The 25,879-nt window shown below is 43.4% G+C and overlaps 1 pseudogene; it reads left to right on the forward strand.

Moving 5' to 3' along the window:
• The first annotated feature begins 3,609 nt into the window (after window positions 1-3,609).
• Window positions 3,610-13,802, forward strand: LOC148135403 (uncharacterized; annotated as a pseudogene).
• The last annotated feature ends 12,077 nt before the right edge of the window (window positions 13,803-25,879 follow it).

The raw sequence follows: 25,879 nt of genomic DNA on the forward strand, positions 1-25,879 counted from the left end.
AGCACTTTTTGACAACTGCAATTCTACATCCAATATCCCACAATTCTGGCCATTATCACTGAAACAAAACCAGGCTTCAATAATTAAGAAGGTTCTTGGAGAATATGGTTTTCCAACACACTTCACATTGTACATGACATTTTAACTGCAGTTGAACAAGGCAGTGCACCACCACCCTCACAAGGACAACTGGGGATGGGTAATAATTGCTGGCCAGGAGTAAATTAAAACAAAATCCAGATGCCTCAGGTAAATAGATAAACACAGTAACATGTGGAATATTCAATCAGCTTTTCTTCTTCCAAGTAAACACTTTGTTCCTTAAAAGTATAGTACCACATTATACAGCATCTCAAAATTGACAACTCACGATAGTGTATCGTGAATATTATCCTTTGAATGTGATTCACATAAACCTTATGTATATTAAGCATTCCAATTTCATTTCCAGTCTGTATTTGTGATCTTCGACCCTTAGGCATCAGAGCAGAGATTAGCCCATTCGGCTCATGGAGTCTGAACGCCATTCAATCATGGCTGATTGGGTTTTTCAACCCCATTTTCCCGCTTTCTCCCTGTAACCTTTCATCCCTTTGTCAAATAACAACTTATCTACGTCTGTTTTAATTGTACTTAATGTCCAGGCCTTCATAGCCTTCTTTGTCAATGAATTCACATATTCACTATTCTGTTGTTAAAGAGATTTATCCTTATCTCCGTTCCAAAAGACCTTCCCTTTACTGTGTCCTCGGGTCCTATTATCTCCTGCCAATGAAAATATCTTCCCAATGTCCACTCTGTCCAGGCTGTTCAGTATTTTGAAATTTTCAGAAAGAAAACCCGCTCATTCTCCTGAATTTCACCGAATATAGAGTCCTCAAATGTTGCTCATATGTTAAGCTTTTCATTGCTGAGATCTTTCTCATGAACATCCTCTTGACCTCTTCCAGAGCCAATGCATCCTTCCTGAGATATGGAGCTCAACATTGCGTGCAATACTCTATAGGTAACCTGACCAGATCCTTAATAAGCCTCTGAAGTACATCCCTGTTTTTATATTGTAGTCCTGTTGAGGCAAATGACAACATTGTGTTTACCTTCCTAACTACCAATAAATTCTCCTTCAGTGAAACCTGGACTAGGACTTCCAAGTCCCTTTGCACTTCCAATTCCTGTATTTTCTCCCCATTTAGAAAATAGTCCAGGCCTACGTTTATTCGACCATGCATCACAAGGAAACTGTCCAGCCAACTGAGCTACATTTACTCCTTTGTGTAATCCATCTGAGGGGCCTTAGGGCTCTCTCACTTCCACACACTGCTTCTGTGCTGACTGCGCAATAATGTTTTTTTTACTTTTAGCAATAACTTGACTCACCCGAATATGGATGATAAAAATTGATTTGAGAAACCACATGAACACTTATGTTGTCATCTCAGTTCCTGTTTCACCTTGCTCAAGACAGACTGTTATCTTCAAAACAATAGAAATTTAAGCAGGAAAGGAAGCCAACATACCATGGTTCTGATACCCGTGTGGAAAGCTAGCATCCTGAGAATGATTCACTCATCCCACCACTCTGCTCTCTATATACTGAGCAATTTCCAAACCGCTCGTTTTAATCCACCCAGTCCCATGAATTGTATTTGTCTTTGTTGATGTCCTGTGTGGGATCTTACGTAAAGCCTTTGGAAAACCACGTCACTTCTTTGTTTCTCATTTCCGTATGGTGCAAGGAATATCCTCGAAAAGCACTACCAGTTTTGTTAAGTATGTTTTTTTTTAATTTAATACACCTATATTGGCTCGGTCTAATTTTGCCACTCCTCACTCATGCTCAATTACCAGATTCTCTCTAATCGATTGTATCATGTTCAGAAGAGTTCAGAAAAGATTTACACGGGTATTGCCAGGGTTGGAGGATTTGACCAATAGGGAGAGGCTGAACAGGCTGGGCTGTTTACCCGAGAGCGTCAGAGGCTGAGCGGTGATCTTATAGAGATTTACAAATTATGAGGGGCATGAACAGGATAAATAGACAACGTCTTTTCTCTGGTTTAGTGTAGTTCAAAACTAGAGGGCTGAAGTTCAGGGTGAAAGGGGAAAGATATAAAAGAGACCGAAGGGGCAACTTTTCCACGCAGTGTTGGGCGAGTATGGAATGAGCTGCCAGAGGAAATAGTGGAGGCTAGTCCAATTACAACATTTAAAAGATCTCTGAATGCGTATATGAATAGGAATCGTTTAGAGGGACACGAGCCAAATGCTGGCTAATGGGATTAGATTATGTTAGGGTATCTGGTGGACATGGACGAGTTGGACCAAATCGTCTTTTTCCATGCTGTAATCTCTAAGACTCTTTGACTCCATGTTCTCTATTGCGGTCGTCAGGCTAACAATAGGCTCTATTGACACCTTTTCCTCAGTATTTAAGCGGCCATGTTGGATACCTTCAAGTCAGTATGACCATTTCCAGAATGTATAGAATTATGAAATACAGACGACAATGCAGCAATTATGTTTTGGGAGTCATCGGACCCGATAACATGGCACTCATGAAATCTAGATATCATTCATGAATCTTGGTAGGTCTATCGTTCCTGTTGGATGTTTGTCCATTAAAGGATTGTGTATATCTTGTGAAACCTGAAGTGCTTGTTTATAGATTTGCCGTCTCCTATTGACTACTTTTCTGAGTGTTCAAAGCTTACTCCAGATGACCTATTCCGTGGATATCTATATTTTCTTTGTTCAGTTTAAGATCATTGATGTTGCATTCAAACTTAAAATTTTAAGATGTTATTGTCACTATTTCCCACAAGTCTATAATGTTGTGGCCACTATTTCGCATTGGATCATCTAAAAATACAGTATCAATCAACCTTTCTCATTACATCATATTAAAACCAACTTGGTCTGTTCCGAGAATGGTGCCTCAACCCTAGCCCAGGAAAACATTTTGTACACATTCCAGGAATTCATCTTCCATCATATTAACGCTGATTTCAGAATTGAGTCTCCTCATAAAGATTAATTGTTCATTTTACATAATAGCAGTCCTTGCGAGCAGTCCCTGTGTGCATTACAGGGGGATGCCAGTAGGGTGCAGATGCACACTTCCTGTATACTGGGATTACAGGGAGACAGGGTGCTGAAGAACGTGTTTGTCACACTTCTATTCATTATGTGGAATATTCGGTATAAGAGTTGGGAGGTCATGTTGCGACTTTACGGGAAATTGGCGAGGCACAACAGTGCCTTCTAGTCGTCCTTCTATTGGTAAGATATTGTTAAAGATATTGTGCCAGGGTGCAGAAAAGAATTCCAAAGTGTGGCTGGGATTGGAGAATTTGAGTTGTTGGTGAGGCTGAATAGTTATGGGGATTTTTCTCCCAGAGCAACAGACGTTGAAAGTTTATAGCGGTTTATAAAATGATGAGGGGCACGGACAGGGCGAATACTCCAAAGTATTGTTCCTATGGCGAGAGAGTCCAAAACTAGAGGTTTGAAGGTGAGAAAAGACATAACTAAAAAATGACTTGCGGCGAATTTTCTTTTCACAGAGAGAGTGGTGCACTAGAGAATGAGCCGCCAGAGGAAGTGGTAGAGATGCGTAGAGTTACAGCATATGGAAGGAATGAGGAAGAGTATATGGACAAGATGGTTCAGAAGGATGTGGGGCAAATGCTGACACACATGGCGAGGTCAGCTTTGTTTGCCTGGTTGCTGTGGATGATGTTTACCGCAGGGTCTGTTTCCATGTTGCATAACTTCGACTCCATCCACATTAAATTTCACCTTAATTCCTTGATGATAATATGCCCAAAATGTGTATTATATGTTTCATGCTCTATAAATAATTCGCATCAATGACTGTTTCCCCTTTGCTGATTCGTAACCGGATGCAAAGTGATTCGATATCTTTTTACTTCAATCACATTTCCCCGTGCTAATGTATTTATGATTTTGTTATTTTATGAGCTAGCCCAGTTCCCTTACTTTTTTTTTGCCTATTCTTTCTTAATACAGACTGTCCTGGGAGAGTGTTGATGTGATAGCTCTATACACTGCTACACTAACATTATTTATAATCAGCCCTTGACTTCAAAACCTGAAGACTTCTGGTGTGTGCGATAATGGCATTCAACATATTACCAAAACTGTCTGAAGGAATGCCTGTTAGAACTCAAAAACATCTTTAATTACTATGACACCAATTTATGCAACATTCAACAATCTTGCAAAAACATTACACTCCCATCTCATGGCCGCATAATCAAAATATGCCATTACAGAAATTTGCACCTCTGTCTGTCTCAAGATTTGCAAAAAGGAAAGTATTAATATTCAGCACTTCGATTATTGTTTCCTCTTAGTTCAATTCCACGTGCTGGTCGAAATGCGGGACATATGTGAGTATGAGAATTCAAAACGCATTTAATTCATTGACATAAAACAGCGCCAGAGACCCGGGTTCAATTCCCCGCCTCAGGCGACTGACTGTGTGGAGTTTGCACATTCTCCCCGTGTCTGCGTGGGTTTCCTCCGGGTGCTCCGGTTTCCTCCCACAACCCAAAAGATGTGCAGGTTAGGTGAATTGGCCATGCTAAATTGCCCACAGTGTTAGGTAAGGGATAAATGTAGGGGTATGGGTGGGTTGCGCTTCGGCGGGTCGGTGTGGACTTGTTGGGCCGAAGGGCCTGTTTCCACACTGTAAGTAATCTAATCTAATCTAAAACTTTGGTAATGCTTTTCGCCTTCATTATCAGATCAATTGATTAGAAACTGTTTAAACAAACCTAATACTGAAGTTTTTATACATGTTTTAGACATCATTTCTAAAGTTAATCTTCTCATGTCTCTATTTTGGCGTGCATTATGAAGTGCCACATAACCAGTGGTGTGAGAACTACAATGTTTAATGTAATCATAGCTGCATTATCAGGTTCTGTTGTTTGAAAGTACATAAAAATGCTAAACCTTTAGAAGACTTAAAAAAAAATCATTAACAGCACAGTCCTGGAAATCTACAGCACAGCCAAAACCTCGTTGACACATCCAGTCAATCTAATCCCACGTTCCTTTCACTAGGCCACAGAACCTTGGCATCACAAATGCAAATGTAAACCATTCTTCCATGTGATAAGGGTTTCTGCCTTTCCAACCTTTACAGACAGTCGGTTCCAGATCCCCCACCACATTGAGTGAAAATATTTTTTCCTCACATCCCCCTCTATGCGTAATGCCCCTTACCTTCAATCTATGCTCTTCCTCATCATTAATCCCTCCATCAAGTGGGAAAAGCGTCTTCCTATCTACCCGATTTTCACCTCTCATCATTTTATGCATCTCAATCATCTCCCCTCTTTCTCAACATCCTCTGTTATAAGGAAAACAGTCCCAGTCTGCCCAATCTATCGCTATCACTGAAACTCTACAGCTCCCAAGGCATCATCCGGGTAAATCTCCCTCTGCATCCTCTACCAGTGATTTCACATCACTTCTAGAATGAGGATTCCAGATCCAGCCACAATACTCTCATTATGTGGCATAACCGACGTTTTGTACAGCCATAGTATCGCCTCCCTGCTGTTAAGGTCTCGGCCAGACAAAGGGAAGTATCACAACACATTTTGATTAATTTCAAAGAGTGAGACTGATTTTACGAATTCAGTGCTCTGAGATACTATCCTCTGAAACCTAATCCATATCATCCTGTGATCCTGATACAGTAACGTGTACGTGAAGACAGCTTATTGTAGCGGTTCAGGCATTTTGATTAAACATATCCTATAGATAAAATCCTTTAATTACATTCCTTGCATGATTTTCCAAAGCCTGTTGTCTCTGAGTCCAGCGTATGGGGTGTTCTTGGAAGGAGAGGTCACATCAGTGAAGTGCAGCTGTCAGTGTTCAGTCATAAGCATATACTCTTGCTACAATTCCGAATGCATTAACACAGATGTTCCTGAAGGACAATGTGAGACATCTTTACATTAAAACCCTTAAAGAGAGGCAAGGCCAGTTACAAGAGTGAATGTTTATTTCACTGGAAGAATGGAACATGGAGAAGATCAGGAATGCACTGACACAATTCAGAAACACGTTAGAGGTATATCATTAAACCCATTTCTAGCCTGTGTGTTGTTTGATTTAGTGTTGTCACATGTACCGAAATACAGTGAAAAGTTCTGTTTTCCAAACAAGTAGACTGTACCATACAAAGAGTATCAGAACAGATTGCAGAGTGCAGTATTACAGACAGAGAAAGTGCAGAGAGAAATATCAGAAATGACATTTGAGAGGGCCGTTTAAAAGTTTGATATTATCGGGGAAAACATTGTACTTCAATCTGTTTGTACGCTTGTTCAATTTTTATATGTTGTGCCAGTCAGAAGAAACGATGACTGGGTTTGGAGATGTCCTTGATTATGTTGATTGATTAGATTAGATTACTTACAGTGTGGAAACAGGCCCTTCGGCCCAACAAGTCCACACCGACCCGCCGAAGCGCAACCCACCCATACCCCCACACCCACCCCTTTAACCTAACACTACGGGCAATTTAGCATGGCCAATTCACCTGACCCGCACATCTTTGGACTGTGGGAGGAAACCGGAGCACCCGGAGGAAACCCACGCAGACACGGGGAGAATGTGCAAACTCCACACAGTCAGTCGCCTGAGTCGGGAATTGAACCCGGGTCTACAGGCGCTGTGAGGCAGCAGTGCTAACCACTGGGCCACCGTGCCGCCCAATTGCTTTCTCAATGCTGCAAGAAATTTTGATGGAATCAATGGATGAAAGGCTGGTTTGTGAGATTGATTGGGCTGTGTTCACGACTCTCTGTTATCTCTTGTGCACTTGCCATACCATGCTGCGATGTATCCAGATAGGATGCTTTCTACTGTGAAAAAATGGAAAGTAAAAAGAGTCCTTTGTTGACATGCTCCATTTCAAGAACAGAGAAGAAAGAAAATTATAGCAAAGGAACAGACACTTCAGTGCTCCAAGCATACACTGATCCAGATCCTCTACTGCAACCTGTTGTCTGTTTTCTAAGGATCTGTACCCCTCTGTTCCCTACACATTCACATATCTGTCTAGATACATCTTAAAAGACGCTATTGTTCCTGCCTCTAAAAGGGGATAAATCCACACGATCTGATCAGGTGTACCCTAGAAGTCTGTGGGAAACTAGGGATTTGATTGCTGGGCGGCTTGCTGAGATATTTGTATAATCAATAGTCACAGATGAGGTGCCGGAAGACTGGAGGTTGGCTAACGTGGTGCCACTGTTTAAGAAGTGTGGTAAGGACAATCCAGGGATCTATGGACCAGGGGACCTGACGTCGGTGGTAGGCAAGTTGTTGGAGGGAATCTTGATGGATAGGATGTCCATGCATTTGGAAAGGCAAGGACTGATTAGAGATAGTCAACATGACTTTGTGTGTGGGAAATCATATCACGCAAAATTGATTAAAGAAATCATATCACGCAAAAAGAAATAACAAAGAGGATTGATGAAGGTAGAGCGCAATCTATATGGACTGCAGTAAGGCGTTCAACAAGGTTCCCCACGGGACACTGGTGAGCAAGGTTGGATCTAATGGAATACTGGGAGAAGTAGCCATTTGGATGCAGAACTGGCTCAAAGGTAGAAGATAGAGGGTGGTAGTGAAGGCTTGTTTTTCAGACTGGAGGCCTGTGACCAGTGGAGTGTCACAAGGATCGGTTTTGGGTCCACTACTTTTCATAACTTATATAAATGGGGAGAAAGTGAGGTCTGCAGATGCTGGAGATCAGAGCTGGAAATGTGTTGCTGGAAAAGCGCAGCAGGTCAGGCAGCATCCAGGGAACAGGAGAATCGACGTTTCGGGCATAAGCCCTTCTTCAGGACTTATGTAAATGTCTTGGATGTGAGCATAAGAGGTATAGTTAGTAAGTTTGCAGATGACACTAAAATTGGAGGCGCAGTGGACAACGAAGAAGGTTATCTCAGATTATATCAGGATCTTGCTTAGATGGGCCAAAGGCCTGAGAAATGGTGGATGGAGCTTAATTTAGAAAAATGCGAGGTATTACGTTTTGGGAAAGCAAATCTTAACAGGATCTATACACTTAATGATAAGGTCCTAGGGAGTGTTGTTGAACAAAGAGACATTGGAGTGCAGGGTCATAGCTCCTTGAAAGTGGAGTCGCACGTAGATAGGATAATGAAGAAGGCGTTTGGTATGCACTCCTTTATTGGTCAGAGTATCGAGTACAGGAATTGGGGAGTCATGTTGCAGCTGTACAGGACTTTGGTTAGGCCATTGAAAGAATATTGTGTGCAATTCGGCTCTCCTTCCTATCGGAAAGATGTTGTGAAATTTGTAAGGGTTCAGAAGAGATTTACGAGAATGTTGCCAGGTTTGGAGGAACTGAGCTACAGGGAGAGGCTGAATAGGCCAGGGATGTTTTCCTTGGAGCGGTCGAGCCTGAGGAGTGACCTTATAGAAGTTTATAAAGTCATGAGGGGCATGGATAGGATAAATAGACAAAATTCTTTCCCTGGAGTGGGGTAGTCCAGAACTAGTGGGCATAGGTTAGGGTGAGGGTCAAGATATAAAAGAGATGTAAAGGCAAGTTTTTCGCACAGAGGATGGTACGTGCATGGAATGAGCTGCCAGAGGAAGTGGTGGAGGCTGGTACAATTTCAACATTTAAAAGGCATCTGGATGGGTATATGAATAGGAAGGGTTTGGAGGGATATGGGCCAGGTGCTGGCAGGTGGGACTAGATTGGATTGGGATATCTGGTCGACATGGACGATTTGGACCGAAGGGTCTGTTTCCCATGCTGTACATCTCTATGACTCTACTGGCAATCTGTTCCAGGCATCCACCACTATCTAAGTAAATAACATTTTCTTCTTGAGACTTTTCCCCTCTCACCTTGAATTTATGAATCTGAGTAACTGCATTCCCCTCTTTGGGAAAAAAAACTTTCTATGCACCCTTCTCATGAGTTTGTAAAACTCAATCAGGTCCCCCACCCCAAAACCCCCAACATTTGTCTTTCAAACGAGAATAGTCAATGATTAGATTACTTACAGTGTGGAAACAGGCCCTTCAGCCCAACAAGTCTACCCCGACACTCCAAAGAGCAGCCCACCCAGACCCATTCCCCTACATTTACCCCTTCACTTAACACTATGGCCAAATCACCTAACCTCTACATGTTTGGACTGTGGGAGGAAGCCAGAGCACCCGGAGGAAACCCACGCAGAATGCACAAACTCCACACAGACAGCTGCCTGAGGCGGGAATTGAACCCGTGTCTCTGGCACTGTGAGGCAGCAGTGCTAGGCACTTTGCCACCATGCCACCCCAAATAACCCAATTCTACTCAACCTATCCTCATAGCTAGCGTTCTCCATAGCAGCTAACATCCTGGAAAACCTCCTCAGCACCCTCTCCAAAGCATCCATATCCTTTTGATAATGTGGTGACCAGAACTGTACACAGTATTCCAAATATGGCCGAACCAATGTTGAACCCAATAGCCCATTCGATGAAGGACAGCATATTGTATGCCTTCTTGACCAGTCGATCGAACTTCATTGTCACCTTCAGAGTAGACTGGATATGAACACCCGCATATCTCTTTACATCAAGTTTTCCTTGGGCTTTTCCATTTACTGGACAGATCGGTCTTGAATTGGAACTTCCAAATTGCATCACCTCGCATTTGCCCGGATTGAACTCCATCTGCCAATTCTCTGTCCAACTCTCCGATATATTTATATTTGTCTGTATTCTTTCACAGTTCCCTTCAATGTCTGCTACTCCATCAATCTTAGTGTCATCTGCAAATGTGCCAATCAGACCACCTATACCTTTCTCCAGATCATTTGTATCACAAACAACTTTGGTCCCAGCACAGATCCCGGTGGAACACCACTAGTTACAGTTCTTCCTTTTGAGAAACACCCTTCTACTGTGACTCTCTATCTCCTGTTGCCTAGCCAGTTCATTACCCTGGACCCCATGCAACTTCACTTTCTCCAACAGTCTATCATGAGGTACCTTATCAACTGACTTACTGAAGTCCATGTATACAACATCAACAGACCTTCCCTCATCAACCAACTTTGTCACTGACTCAAAGAATTATATTAATTTGACAAGACATGGTCTTCCGTGCACAAAACCATGTTGCCTGTCAATGAGGCGCCAATTTTCTTCCAAATGGGAATAGATCCTATCTGTCAGTATATTCTCTAGCAGCTTCCCAACCACTGACATAGGCTGACTTGTCTATATAATTACTTGGATTATCCTTGCCATCCTTCTTCAAATATGGGACAACATTATCAATTCTCCACTCCTCCAGGACCTCACCCATGTTCAAGGATGCTGCAAAGATATCTATTAAGGCCCCAGTTATTTCCTATCTTGCTTCCGCCGGAAACCTAGGATAAATGCAATCTGGACCTAGAGACTTGTCCACCTTAATGCCTTTTCGAATACACTACACTTCCTCTCTCCTTATGCTAACTTGACTTCGAATAATCAAACATCTATCCCTAACCTCAACATCAGTCATGTCCCTGTCCTCAGTGAATACGGATGTAAAGTACTCGTGAAGAATCTCGTTAAATTATCCTTGTCTTCCTGAGGAAGTAGAGACACTGTTGTGCTTTCTTGACCTTCACGTTTACATTGGAGGACCAGGGTAGATTGCTGATGACCATCACTCCCTTGAACTTGTCACCCTCGACCATCTCTACCTCAACTCCATTGATGAAGATAGAGGTGTACCTTCCACTCTGCTTCATGAAGTCAATGGTCAGCTCTTTGGTGTTGCTGATGGTTAGGTAGAGATTGTTGTCTTTACATAATGCTGCTAAGCACTCGATCTATTTTCTGTCTTTTGTTTCATTATTGTTTGAGATCCGAACTACGACGGTGGTGTCGTCAGCATACTTGCAAATGGATTTGGTTCAAAAGTTGTTTCCACAGTCGTGAATATTCAAGAGGTATCGAAGGAGGTTGAGTACGCAGCCATGTTTGGCACCTGTATTGAGTATTATGGTGCAGAATGTGTTGTTACACATTCTAACTGATTCCAGTCCATGGGCCATTAAGTCCAGGATCCAGTTGCAGAGCGGGGTGCCGAGAACTATGTCTCAGAGTTTAGAGATGAATTTGTTTGGAATCATGGCGTTGAAGGTAGAGCTGCAGTCAGTAAGTAGGAGCCTGAAGTAGGTATCATTTTTATCCAGATGTTCCAGGGATGAGTGTAGGTTCAGGGAGGTGATTTCTGCTGCAAAACTGCTGTGTCACCCAGTTAATTGCAAGCAATCAAGCCAGTCTGGGAGGCTGGAGGTTATTGTGAGGCCTGACTAACCCCCTGAAATGCATCATAATTATGGAGCTCAGAACTACTGGGCATTCGTCATTGAGGAAAGCTGCATGATTTTCCTTTGGCACCAGGATGGTAGTGGTCCTCTTCAAGCAGCTGGGAATGTCATGTCATAGGAAGGAGAGGTTAAAGATTTCCGTGAGAACTCCCTCCAGCTGGTACATTTAGGATCTGACTGCATGGTTGGGGACTCTGTTCAGGTCATTTGCCTTCTGTGGGTTCACTCTCGAGCGAGCTGATCTAACATTTGCAGTGGTGTCAGTGGGTCCAGGTGCGTCTGGCACTGTTGCGACAGGTGACATTCTGACCTACCTTCTGTTCAAAATAAGCACAGAAAGTATTTGACACATTCAGTACAGAAGTATGTTGTGCACAAGTATATTCAAATTGTTTCAGAACCCATTATGGTTTGTTAGCCTTGTTACAAATGGTTGGTATCCGTGTGGCTGGTCGAGGTGCAAAGTTTAGTTTGGTTTTGCATCTTGGAATCTCTGGCCTTATGGGTGTCATACCTGGTTGTACCGCATACATTAGAGTTGTCCGACTTGAATGTTTCGGACCTGGACTTTAGTTGGGCGTGCATCTCTTCATTCCTCCAAAGTTTCAGTTGAAGCACATTCAGATTAATGTCTTTGGCTCACAATCTTCTACAAGCTCACTAATGAAGGTAACAGTAACAGTGGTGGCATGCTTGTGTAGGTTGGCTGCTGAGTTCTTTAATGTAGATCAGTCCTACGATTCTAAGCAGTCCCCCAGAAAGCGTTCCATTGCCTCAGACCAACACTGCACTACTCTTTCTGCTGGGTCCTCACTCCTCGATTTCTCCTTGTAATCAAGGAAGAGTTTTGATCTGATTCTTCTAAATGCAGACAGGATGGGACGTTAGGCATCTTTGATGGTTGTCTCACAATGAGCAAGGATGTTCAGCACTCCAGTGGAACAGCAGATGTTGTGCTGATATTTGGGAGCATGTTCTTGAGGTAGGCCTGCTTCAACTCACTGGCTACGATGAGCGAGGCCTGGGCTGTCCTGTCTCAAGACTGATTGCAGAGGTGTGTTCCACATTAAGTGCATCATCACTCCTGCATGGAGTAGGTTGTAGACTGCTGTCAGCAACCACAAATTCAATGTTCCAGAACATACATCTCAGTACAGTCCATTGCAATGTTTTGTAAAGTTAGCAGTGTTAGTTTTTCGAAAGGTTTCTGACCACGTTCAATAGGCAGTGGGCCTTTCGTATCAACTTTCTGAGAGTTTATCGAGAAACAGCAATATCGATATGGTGCAAATATTAATTATGCAAAGAAAGGACATATATGAGTCATGGAGCAGGTGTGAACTGTTTCTGAATGCAGGAGCCATTTTGTAGGATGCACGTGTGGAGCCTGCACACTCCCACGACCCCATGGATCATGTGTCCTTTGGTGGAGGTCTCTGGTGATGTTCAGAACCAACAGTCTTTATTCTTCCCGGGAGCTGATGGAAGGGTACTGCTGGTCTTCTCCCACCCCCAGGCAAATTTATTAGTTTACCTCCCTGAATCTCTTTCCTCCTTCCTCGCCTTCTGCCACTGGAAATGTACCTGATTTTGAGAGCTGATCATTAATGTTTGAGTCAAGGCGTTTTGTGTTGCTTTTGTTCTCTCCTCTGTTTTCATACAGAGACTTGTTTTCATTTGCAGAAGAGTAGTTACTGAGGTGACACAGTTAGATTAAATCTGATTCTACACAAGAAATACCAAGAGTGGAAAGCTGCAATCATTCAGGTTTATAGTGACTCCAAATTCTCACACCTAATGAAATATTGTCGTTGCATTTTTTCAGTGGTACGATTGTATTGTAATATTACCCTGTCACAAACTGTGAAGCATTTATGATAGCCCCACATGGTGCATTTTTGTGAATAATAAATATTATTTCACTCAAGGGTAACATTATATTGTGTTCTGTGCTGTATTATGACAAGGGATAGTATGATTTAAGTATTTTTATGCTACTTCTATATTGTCATGTTTTGTATATTTGTTTTGAGAATTGTTGCTGTTAGGATTTCTCTCAGGACTTTGCAATTGTTTTCTTCTGCACCTTTCTCCTTTCAAGTATTTTGCTTTAAAAGGGATATGTAAAAAATTTTGCAAAAGTCTTTATTTTAAAACCATGTGACAGATCAATTCTCGAAACCAACAATCAAAATGCTGTCAGATTCCGGTGTCAATTCAAATAGAAAGGATGTCGTGATTTCCTGCAAAGGTGACATTCGGCCCAGAGGAGGAATATTCTTCTTGTACAACAGTTGGAGGGAAGGTTCTCGACAGGATCGTCAGGTGACTGGTCTTAAAGATACTGCAGTCTTTACTATAAATGTCCATGCGCAATATTCTGCTGGAGACTAAAGTTATTGGTATACAAAGGTTAATGGACGTGGCGTGCTTTCCCCGTCCAGCCAATCTGTTCTAGTCACAGAGAAAAGAAAGGAGGGTCACGCATCAAAAGGTTCATGTTCATATATCTCAAAATCGTCCTTCTTTTCATAGATGCATGCAGGCAGTGGAAACTGCTAGTTTATTTTTTTTATCCAATATGTCATTTACAAAAAACAACTGCTCAGCGATTCTTTTTGCTTTAGGTTTAAGCTAGTCACGTGCTCTCGTTTTTACTTATTGAAATTGGATCAAAGATCTGAGTTTGGGTTATATGCCCCTTCTCCTAGCAGTCATCTACCTGTCTGAACTGGCGGACTTCATTTTGATGCACAAACAATGCCAAATAATGCTGCCATTGTTAACTGGGATATAAATAATGCTGCCATTGTTAACTAGGATATAAAGCCTGGGTTTTGACAGAGAGCTGCGTAAGTATTTTCAAAAATGATGATTCGATCATTGGTGTCACAATATGAAATAAAGGTTCATCAGTTTCTTTTGAGTTGGATAGAAAAATGGAAATTTGTGAATTTATCAGAGCAGGTGGAACCTCTACATGATTATCCAACAGAGGGGAAGAAATAATTTTTAAAAATAACAATTAGTGAATTAATCATGAAATGCCTTCATCATGTGTGTAGAGATTGTGAAATTGAATGTCATAGATTCATACAAGGCTACAGTACAGAAACAGACACTTCCACCCATCGATTTTGTGCTTGGCCCGAGCATGCACGTAACTTTTCCAACCTGTTTTCCTAGCACTTGCCCCATAGCCTTGGCATCACAAGTACACATCTAAATTATTATTTAATGTGATTAGGGTTTCTGCCTCTCCAATCCTTACAGGCAGTGAGTCCAAATTCCCCACCAGCCTCTGGGTGCTAATATTTCCCTCACATCCCCCTCGAAACCTCCCCCCCCCCCCCCCCCCCCCTTACCTTCAATCTATTCCCTTCCCTTACTCATTGATCCCTCCAACAAGATGGGAAGGTTTCCTCCTGCCTACCCAAATAATCATCCTCATCATTTTATACATCTCTGTCATATAACCCCCTCCCCGTCCCCTCAATGTCCTCCCCTCTAAGGAAAACAACCCCAGCATGTCCAAACTCTCTCCATCACTGAAACTCCCCAGTCCCCAAGGCAACATCCTGGTAAATCTCCCTCTGCACCCTCTCCCAGTACTATCATATACCTCGTTGAATGTGGATTCGAAATTGGATACAATCATCCCGCTGTGTGACTCAACTAACGTTTGATACAGTTCCAGAATCACGGACTGTGATCATGGTATTAATTGATAATGTTATGTAAAACATTTATTTGGCGATCCAAGTATCAAATTACGATTTAACTATGTATGTTAAATATTTTGACTCAGAGGAGCAGTGTATGATTTGAGGTCTGCACTCCTGGCCTCAATGTAGTTTCAACATTCCTGTTGTGAGAAGCCCTTTAACCACCGTGGGAAATAACTAATGACCCTTCCTATGGAGCTTGTTGAGTATGAGCTCCCTTGGTATCAAGCGATGTCCTACCTCTCGGTACTCATCACCTGGAACCGTTATAAAGCAGATTCAGAGGTCAGTGTGCAGAGCTGTCTGCCTTGCTTTGCGACGAACCAGAGATGGTCAGGGCTCCCTTTTGATGTCCTCCAATAACAATGTCCATTCCAGTCTGTTTCCTGAAACACATGTCTATTTGTAATGATGCATTACACACTTGTCAGTCAAAAAAATAATCATCCGACATTGACTGTCTCAAAGACGACCAAATTACACAAATCCTGGCGGAACTTAGATAAATATCAGCACTTTCTTCACCTCAGTACCGTGGTCTTTCAGCTGGATGTCGTAGTCTAAATCTCTCACACAAGTCATGCTATCTTTTCCATTTCTACGCTGTCAAATCCTATAAAGTCTTTGGTGCTTTGTCAGTTAATGTGACATTTGTCGCAGCTACAAAGGACATACAATGAATCCTCATGAGAAATGATGACACCCCAAACATCCCCAACCACCGACTACCATCCACACACTTCTTCATCCCTTGCCACCCATGTACCTACCCATGCCAACCCACCCATGCCTGCCCCCTATCAACCCCAAACAACACGCATCCACCGTCCAGCACCCCTCCCACAAACACACACTGAACTACACCCATCCCCATCCCACCCCCATCAACTTCCCCAACCCTCTCAGACACCTCCTGTCCCCACCCCAAACACCCCCCCCCCCCCACCAATCCAACTCCACATGCTCCAAGTCACACTTTCTCACCACACACCCAGCTCTCTCTCCCCCAATACAGGTGCAAGAAACTCAGAGAAACATAGGTATTGATTTTCTTTGCATGATAGACTCCATTGGCTCAAGGGCCTCTACTATATTATATGTATTCTGTTCTCTATGAATCCCTTCTATTGAACAGTTGTGTCCAATCCTAAGCCTCCTTCCCTCGATGTTATGGAGAACATGATTACATTCCAACACTTTCATCTATCCCTACTTCCATAATTCATTGACACTCATTGTAACTGATCCAATGTAATTCGAATCGAATTGGGTATTCCTCTGCTCCTCGATCATTTCTCTGAGCCTCTCGAGCTCACAAGCAGACAGCGATCTAAACTGAGTTATTCTCCTTGCACAGAACACGATAACACTACAATGGACTTTGATTCATCTCTGTCTCAGTCTCTTCGTGCCCATTGTGATGGTGTTGAAAATGTGTTGCTGGAAAAGCGCAGCAGGTCAGGCAGCATCCAAGGGGCAGGAGAATCGATGTTTCGGGCATGAGCCCTTCTTCAGGAATCATGCCCGAAACGTCGATTCTCCTGCTCCTTGGAAGCTGCCTGACTTGTTGCGCTTTTCTAGCAACACATTTTCAGCTCTGACCTCTAGCATCTGCAGTCCTCACTTTCTCCCATTGTGATGGTGGTCATCATTGTCGAACATTTTACAAACGGCTTGCCACAGACAGGTAAAATGAGCATTATTGCTTGGTTTTGAAACTTTGATGTTCCCTTACGCTTGCTTCTGTTTTCTTCCTTCGCGTGTTACCCATTACATCAGAAGGCAGTTTCCTGGGTGGCTGCTTTGCTAACGTAGAGTGATGCCAACAACATGGTTGAATCCCAACATTGACCGAGGTTACCATGAAAGATTCTCCTTCCCCACCTTATCCCTCACCTGAGGCAAAATAATCCTCAGATGAAAGTGCAAGCCATGCTTCCCCTTCTCCCTCTCTCACTCTCCCTCTCCCTTCCTTTCTCTCCCCTCCCCTTAGCACTTTTCTCTCTCTCTCTGTCCCTGCCTCCCTTTCCCTCACTCTCTCTCCTTTCCTCTCTGTGTCTCCCTCTCTCTCCATCATTCTCTTTCCCTTTTCCTCTCCCTTTTTCCTTCTCCATTGACAGCAGCCTCATGATCCACCAGGTCTATGGCCTGTCCAAATATCGTTTAAATATTGTACCTGCATTTACAACTTCCTTGGCAGTTCATTTCAAATATGAGCCACACTCTGTATGAAAAGGTTGCTCTCATGTCCCTTTTAAATATTTCGGCTTTTCCCTTTTACCTATTGTGGTGTAAAATTATGTCCCAATACATGTGTGAATCATTATGCAACACATGTATTGGGCCAAGCAGTGGAATGTGGTGAAAGGGTTAAAATTGTGTCCCAATACATGTGTGAATCTAACCGAAAATGGAAGGTGTCGCTTAGTCCCGTGTGAATCTTATTATACACCTTCCCGTGTGAATCTTCTTATCTGTATGTAACCAGAATGGAATGTGTTTTTTAGCCTTGCTCTGCTGTTCACATGAATGTTTAAGAGTATATCAGCTGGAGAAGTCTCCAGTTCGGTAGAGTCTGCTCCGGGGTTACGTTTAACCGCCGAGCGTGGGTTGTTGGCAACCGCTCTACGAGAACTGACGGCTCCCAGTTTGGGTAACGTGTAGAGTGAGTATAAACCAGACCCGTTGTAAGTACGAGACTGGTTGTGGTGACACTGCGGGGAATAAAACACTTCTATTCTAGCAGACTCGCCTCTTGGCTGTTTGTTCTGTGTCAGACTACTTTCCTGCGAGCCTGGTCCTTGACCTTGAGAATTTTTTAAAACACCTATGCCCTCTCATTTTGAACTCTGCTACCTGAGGAAAAGGATCTTTGCTATTCATCTGATCTATGCCTCTCATGATTTTGTAAACCTCTACAAGGCCACCCCTCAACCTCCTACGCTACAGGGAAAAAAGTCCTAGCTATCAAGCCTCTCCTTATAACTCACACCCTCCAGTTCCAGTAACATCCTTCCAATTGTTTTCTGCACCCTTTCCAATTTAAAAGTATTCTTCCTATAGCAGGGCAGCCAGAATTACATACAGTTCGCTAAAAGTGACATTATCAACTATATAAGATCAAATAAGAAGCATTTGTTTCCTCTTGGAATTTTCGAGTGTCAGATCTGCAATTGGTGTCTGTGGAAATTTTCGGAGACTGGTGTTTTCTCCTTCAACCCGTTTTCTAACCAATGTTGTTTTTTGTGAGATAAATCCATCCGAATCTTTGATTTCTCATTCCTTCGTCCCTGAATTCAGCGTTTGTACGCAATTGTTTCAGTGATTAACTCATCAGAATATCACCACACATTTGAATATTGTTACACAATGGATTGTTGTACCCAAATGTTTTATCACGACAAATGCAATATACCCTCAAAGCAGAGGAAAACATGTTACACAATTCAGCAACTGAACAATGAGAAGGTGTAACAGAAGGAAACGGAATCCTATAGTGCCTCTGTCTAAGAGAATTATGCAGCCAAGTTAATACCAAATTGCTAAGTAATGTGCACCAGGAGGTGCTGGCCTCGCGGTAATATCGCTACGGATATTAATCCATAAACTCAGCTAATGTTCTGGGCAACCTGGGTTTAACTACCACCACATCAACTGGTGGAATTTGATTTCAATAAAATAAGAAAATCTGGAATTAAGAATTGGAACCATTACCAGTTGGCACTGGGAAAAGCTATCTGATTCATTCCATTCAGGGAAGAAAATCTGTCATGCTTATCTGGTCTGGCTCACACGTGGCTCCAGATCCACAGCAAGGCTGATTCTCAATTCTCCTGTAAAATGGCTTGGCAAACTAATCAGTTCAAAGGCAACCGGGGATGGGCAATAAATGCTGGACAGTCAGCGACATCCCATATGATCATTCTCTGCAGTTAAATGCATAACGACACCCAGATCCTTCTGTACTGAAGCACTCTGAAGATTCTTTCTGTTTAGAGAATGTCACCGTTTCAATCTTCCAACCTCACATTTAACCACATCAAACTCTGCCTGCCAAATGTTGGCCAATTCACCATTCACACCCCTCCTCAAGTAAGGGAATCAAACTTGTATACCAGAGGAGCTCTCGTGTTTGTATGTCTGATCAAGTTCAGGTTAAAGCTGAGGAAATCCCTGTACTTTGGTTAATGGAATAAAAGCGGCACTGGTAATGTCAAGGGGTAATGGTTACATTGTCACTAATCAGAAATGGCCTTTTTATTTGTTTATTAAATAAGTAATTGATCCCATGCATGCTGAAGTTTGGAAGTAAATAAGGAGTACCCTTTAGTTGGCAACACATGTCCTCACCTTCCAGCTGTTATGGATGGCTCCAGTGGTCAATTATTTTCGACCAGGCTGCTCTCTTCATTAAACGTCCTACTTCCTATTTTACTCCTGACTGTCCATTCACCCTTTCCCTCGCAGGCATATTATTTTCTCTACAGGCCTCAAGGTAAAGGTAGGGATGACACTTTAGAACTGAGATGACGTGACATCGCGTCAGCCTGAAGGGGTGAGGATGAATCTGGGGAACTCATTGCTGCAGAGAACTGTGGAGACCAAGTCAATGAGCGTCTTGAAGACAGAGATGGGAACATTCCCGATTGATCAGGGGATTGAGATGAATGAGGAATAGGCAAGAGAAAGGTATCTCGACCTCAATCAGCTGTGATTGAATGGTAGAGCATAATCGATGCGCTGAATGTGTTAATTCCATTACGTCCTCATGTTTCCTTCCCCAAAATAACTAGCTGTATACTGAATTTGCTTATTTCCGGCATTCTTATTTGTCTTTCATTTCAAGATCATCCCGTTCTTTGAACTAACTACTCTTTGTGCACAATTAGATGGGCGCAAAACCTACGGTTAATTCAGAAGATACTTTCACAATATTTGCAGGATGTCTACAAGCTAACATCTTAACATGCATTCCATGTTATTCTGGCAATACATAACTCCTTTGTTAACCCTCCACAGGGGAGAAAAAGGATCTGACAAAACACACTGTTCGCCTCTCCACAACAGGGCTATGATGTTCGATGTGGGAATCCACTCGCTTGTTGTTTCCAATGTGCCTTCCGAAGATGGGTTACAACGTGTGCTTCCTGTGCTCCCTGCCAATTATTCCACATCTTTGCATTATCCAAAGCTGGTCCCTCTGTCTCCCCCGTACACATTCATGAGCCTGTGAAGCTTCTCGTCCAATCCTGGCGTGTCACGAGGCCCATCGGCCCATTGAATCTGTACTGCCGAATGCTATTATAAAGCTACAACAGTCCCACTGCTCATCACATTAGGAATGGACAATCAGGAATGGATAAATGTTTTCTTTGCAAGAAAAAAGCAGTCCAACGATAACATTGGTTTTAGTAACGCAGGATTCTAGTACCAGCTCGAGCGAAGAATTACAAGAGAGAAACTGAGGACTGACGATGCTCGACATCAGAGTCGAAAAGCGTGGTGCTTGCAAAGCATAGAAGGTCAGGCAGCATCCCAGAGTCTACGTATCGAGCATAGGTCCGTCATCAGGAATGTGTGGGTGTGTCGTTAGAGGGGAGAAGGGGACTGCAAAGTATAAAGAGGGATGGAGGCGTGTGTAAGGTTTTTGGGAAGGTAGATGCAGGTTAGAGATGATAGTAAAAGGTTGGATTGAAGAGTGGAGCAGATAACTGGGAAGGAAGAAAGATGGACATGTAGCACACTTCAACGTGCAGAGTTAGAGGGTTGGATCTGCAATGAGGTGCAGGGAAGGTAGATTAGGAAACTAGTGAAGTCAATTTTGATGCTGTGTGGTTGAAGGTTCCGAAGGCAGAAGCTAAAGTGTTTTTCCTCCAGTCGCTGGGTGGTTTGGATTTGTTGGTGGAGGAGGACCAGGACTTGAATGTCCTTGGTAGCGTGGGAAAGGGAGTTGAAGTGTTCGGCCACAGGGCGATGGGGTTGTTTGGTACATGAGTTCCAGAGATGTCCCCTGAAATATTACACGAGTTGGCATCAAGTGCAATGGACGCAGTAGATGAGGTGCTTGGATGTGCAGGGAACCCTCTACCATATGTGATAAGATCCTTTGGAATCCTGGAAAAAGGTGAAGGAGGAGTTGGGATGTAGTTTATACACATCTTGCAGTCGCAGAGGAAGATGTCAAATGTTAAGAGTGCATTGGTGGGGACCGTGGACCTAACAAGGGAGTCATGGAGGAAATGGTGTCTGTGGATCAGAGGTCTGAGTGGTGAAGGAAATATATCGCTACTGATGCGATCTGATTGTAGGTGATAGAAATGTCTGGCTAATGCGATGTATCTGGAGATTAGTGGAGTGGAAGGTGAAAACCGAGGTTTACGTCCTTGTTACGATTGAAGCAAGGCTCAAGGGCGGAGAAGGGGTGGAAACACGCTGGAGAGCATTTTTGAAAAACGAGGAAATAGTCCTCCTTGAAACAGGAAGCTGTCTGGGATGTCCTGGAGTGGAATTGTTCCTCCTAGGAGCAGGTACGGCAGAGGCAGAGGAATTGGGAGTGAGGGATTGTGTTTTGACAGGGGTAGGGGATGGGAAGAGGAGTAGTCCAGGTAGCGGTGGGAGTCAGTGAGTTTGAAGTAGATGTCCATGTTGAGTCTGCTGCCGGAAATACAGACGGAAAGGTCAAGCAACGGAGAGCGATGTGCCTGGGATTGTCCAGGAGAACTTGAGCAGAGGGTGGAAAGCATTCGCAAAGTTGAAGAACTGTTCAATCTGCTCGTGGGAGCCCGAGGTGGCACCAAAACAGTCATCAATGTAGCGGAGGAAAAGGTGAAATGGTGCTCGTGTAACTGCGGAAGATGGACTGTTCCATGTATCCAACGAAGAGGCTTCCACGCGGGTGCCCACGGCTGCACCTTTAGTCAGAAGGAAATGGGAGGACGCGAAGGAGAATTTGTTGAGAGTGAGGACCGGTTCCACCAATGAAATGAGAGTGTCAGTGGAAGGGCACTGGTTGGGTCGGTGTGAGAGGATGGAAGGGAGAGCTTGGAGTTCTTCACCACCACGAATGGACAGGTATTGGGACTGGAATCCCATGGTGAAGATGAGTCATTGGATGACGGGGAAACGATAGCTTGGAGGAGGTGCAGGGTGTGGGTGGTGTACCGAATGCAGGTGGAAGTTCCTGAACAAAGAGGTACAGGACAATATCAAGGTATGAGGACATACGTTCGGCGGGCTAGGAGCAGGTGGAGATGATGGATCGACCATTTCAGTCAGGTTTGTGAATTTTGGGTAAGAGATAAAACCTGGCGGTGCTGGGTTCCCGAACTATGCGGTTGAAGGCTGTGGATGTGAGATCCCCTGAGACTATGGATGGTCTGGGAGATGATGGTTTGGTAATGGGGGGGGGGGGGGGGGGTGGGGGGGGGGGGTGAGGTCATGGTGAAAGGCTCATTAGGAGGAGGAATTCGTGAGTTGGCACACTAGGCATCAGCAGCGCAGAGGTCAGTGTGCCAAACTACCACTAACTTACAAGAGCCAACCAATCACTTGCATTCAGCAAAACAAGCAAATTTTAAAAATTTACTTGTGGGACATGAAAATCACAGGCTGGCCAGCATTTAGCATCTATTCCTAGTTGCCTTTGAGGAGGGGTGAGAATGGATTCAATGCCATTTCAGAGGACAGTTGAGAGTCAGAAACATTATATGTGACTCCTGAGCCACATATAGACTGAAAACAGGAAAGGACATTAGTGAATCAGATGGGTTCTTATAACAATTGTGCATGATCATGCAATCATCTTAAATGTTCTTTATTACTCCAGATTTATACTGAGTTCAAATTTTACCATATTCCATAGTGAGATTTCCATCCACATCCTCAGACCATTAACCTGGATGTTCTAGCCGAGCAACATTAACTCAATACCACTGTGTCAATAAATGACTACAGCCAAGTTCAATCCATTCAACAATAAAAGTTAAGTGCATTCTCAAAAAAAGTTTTGATTTCTGGGTGTGAACATCATTTCTCGATGAGAAGTCGGATCGAAGTATCATGCTTCAACTGATTGTGACTGAAACCACGATAGATCACAGAATGATTGGATGGGCAGATTAGCCCAGTGCCGCATTTCTCCTGTTGAATTCTGTTTCTTCATAGTTATCTCATTCATGATCAGTTCATTCTTTTCCGGTGGTTTTCAGGATTTTTCTTCAGGAAGAGGAGTGAATGGTTTGATGACTAAAACGTTGTGTGCAATGGCTACGTCATTGAGCATGCTTGATGTGCAGCCAAAGTTGAATATTGACTCCTGGCTTATTCCCAACAGAGGTGACACCCCAGTGGCATGATCACTTGGCTATTAATCCAGATAATGACCCGGATTCAAATCCTGCCATGGCAGACAGCAGGATCTGATTTCAAATAAAATAAAGCCTGAAATTAAGAGTTTAATGACGATCATTGTAGAAAAACCTCATCTGGTTCACTAATATCCTTCAGGGAAAGACATTTCCCATCCTTACCTGGCGTGGTCTATACGTGACTCCAGACCCACAGCAATGTGGCTGACCCTTAACTGCCCTCCATGTAATAAAGGATGGGCAGTAAAACCTGTCTGGCCCAACCAGAGATGCCCACATCCCATGAATGCATGAAACAAAAATCAATTTTAAAAATTTAATCAGAAATGAGTGAGAAAAGTAAGCAAGTCAGGCAGCATCTGTTGATCAAAAGCAACGTTTACGTTTCGGGTCCAGTGACACTTCGTCAGAACTGATGATAGTGAGGAAAAGGTGTGGTATATATGCTGGAGAAAGTATTGAGGGCGGTGGGTAGAGTGGGAAGGAGTGAATGATAGATGGAGTGGGGGCCCAGCAAGAGAGAAAAGCATTCGGGCAGACAAAGGAGTGGGAGAGTGAATGGCTGCTCATGGGGACTGCCAGTAGTTGCCAACAGGTTGTTTGTAGTAACAGCCCATGTGATAAAAAGGGGTGGTGTGTGGGGTTAAGTTAAGGACATTGGTGTAAGGAATACTTACACTGTGTCTGCAAAAATGACCAGGCTTCCAGTTGCCTGCCTTTTCAGCACCCCACTGTTCCAACACAACCAAAAGTTCCACCTCGGGATCGTGTTGCTGGCTCAGCACAAGGTGGAAGCTCAGCACAAGCTGAAAAAACAGCGTCTCACTTTCTGCTTGCAGACCCTGCAGCTGTCCGGACTCAATGTCAAGTTCAAAAATGTTAAGTCCTGAGCACTTCCTCCATGTGTCCTTATTCCAGTCCCCACACATCATGGTCAGAAGAATTGCCACTGGACCCAAATCATTACCTCTGCTTTCTGTCCAAAAGTGTAGCCTGACCTGTTGTGTTTCTCCACCAATTTTTGATTTTGTTGCGGATTCCGAGCATCTTTGTCTTTTTTTCCTAATTTTAAAACTAAAATCAATCCATCTGTCTGGCTGTCCAAGGCAGTGACTGAGCAAAAAACAAACATGAGATTCCAAATGAGATGAGAAGCAGAGAGAAAGACCGATCATTGGAGATAGAGACAGGGAGAGACAGAAAGGAGCAGATCCAGTTTAAGCGAAATGTTCATGAGGAATAAAGAAATCATACCCACTCTTCCACAACTCTTGATGAACTCTCACAATCCCGCTACCCACTGGGGGCACGGCCCTGTGCTGGCTGCTTCCCCGTGACTGATTGTGTGTGAATGCCTGTGGCTCTGTGTGTGTGTTTCTGCGTGTGTGTGTGTCTGTGTGTGTGTGTGTGAGCCTGACGGGAATGCAAAAGTATTGGAACTGAGATTGATCATGTTCACAGACACACAGTAGGCACAATATTTCTTACTGAAAAAAACCAATGATGGAAATCACAGCAGGTCAGACACTACCCACGGAGACTTGGCAAGCTAATGCTTTGACTGTAGATGACACCTCATCAGAGCTGGAGATGTGTGGAGGGCTGTGGAGGCACTGGGTATAGAGTGCTGGTGCAGAAAAGATGTTTGTAGTTCAGATTAAGTGATTCAAATGTGAGAATGGCATAACAATGGTATGTCAAAGAGTGTGTTGCTGGAAAAGCATAGCAAGTCAGGCAGCATCGGAGGAGCGGGAAAGCCGATATTTTGAACATAAGCTCTTCATCAAGAATGGTATGTCTCATGTGACGGTACTGTCCTCGGCATTTTTCTTTTCACAGAAATTATAAAAGCAGCAGTTCCGAAAAAGTCTAGATTTAAAGGGCACTGCGGCCAATTTGATTACAACCAGCAGATACTGCCTCAGGCAAATCGATTTCAATTTTTAAAATAAAAGCACTTGTACAATGGAAAGGGACTGACTAGTTCTCCCAGCTAATCTTATCTCTGGCTTGGTTTGGTTTTAGCAAGCAGTGTGGACGCAAAGAAGCAGGTCTATGCCGATCCACATCACCCACCCCACCACCAACCACGCCCCCCCGCCCCTGCCCCACCCCAACATCTCTCCTGTGAGGACCGGTGTTTGAATATACCTTTCGTGCCAAGGGATATATGTGACAATTGTTGCAAGTATTTGGAACATCATCATTAAGTTGGGGCAACCTTGTGTTTCATTCGATAATCTTGTAAATAAAGTCTGTTTTGTTTAAAACTAAGTGTTTTTATCAGCTGTATCACCCCTGGAATATCCGCTACACACCTGCTTAAAACACGTAGCAAAGTTAGGGTCTGGGCTACTTTCTTGAAATGTTTCGATGGGGT

This window comes from Chiloscyllium plagiosum, unplaced genomic scaffold, assembly GCF_037043375.1.
Source record: "Chiloscyllium plagiosum isolate Xiang-an unplaced genomic scaffold, Cpla_swu_hap1 HiC_scaffold_49, whole genome shotgun sequence".
Taxonomy (NCBI): Eukaryota; Metazoa; Chordata; class Chondrichthyes; order Orectolobiformes; family Hemiscylliidae; genus Chiloscyllium; species Chiloscyllium plagiosum.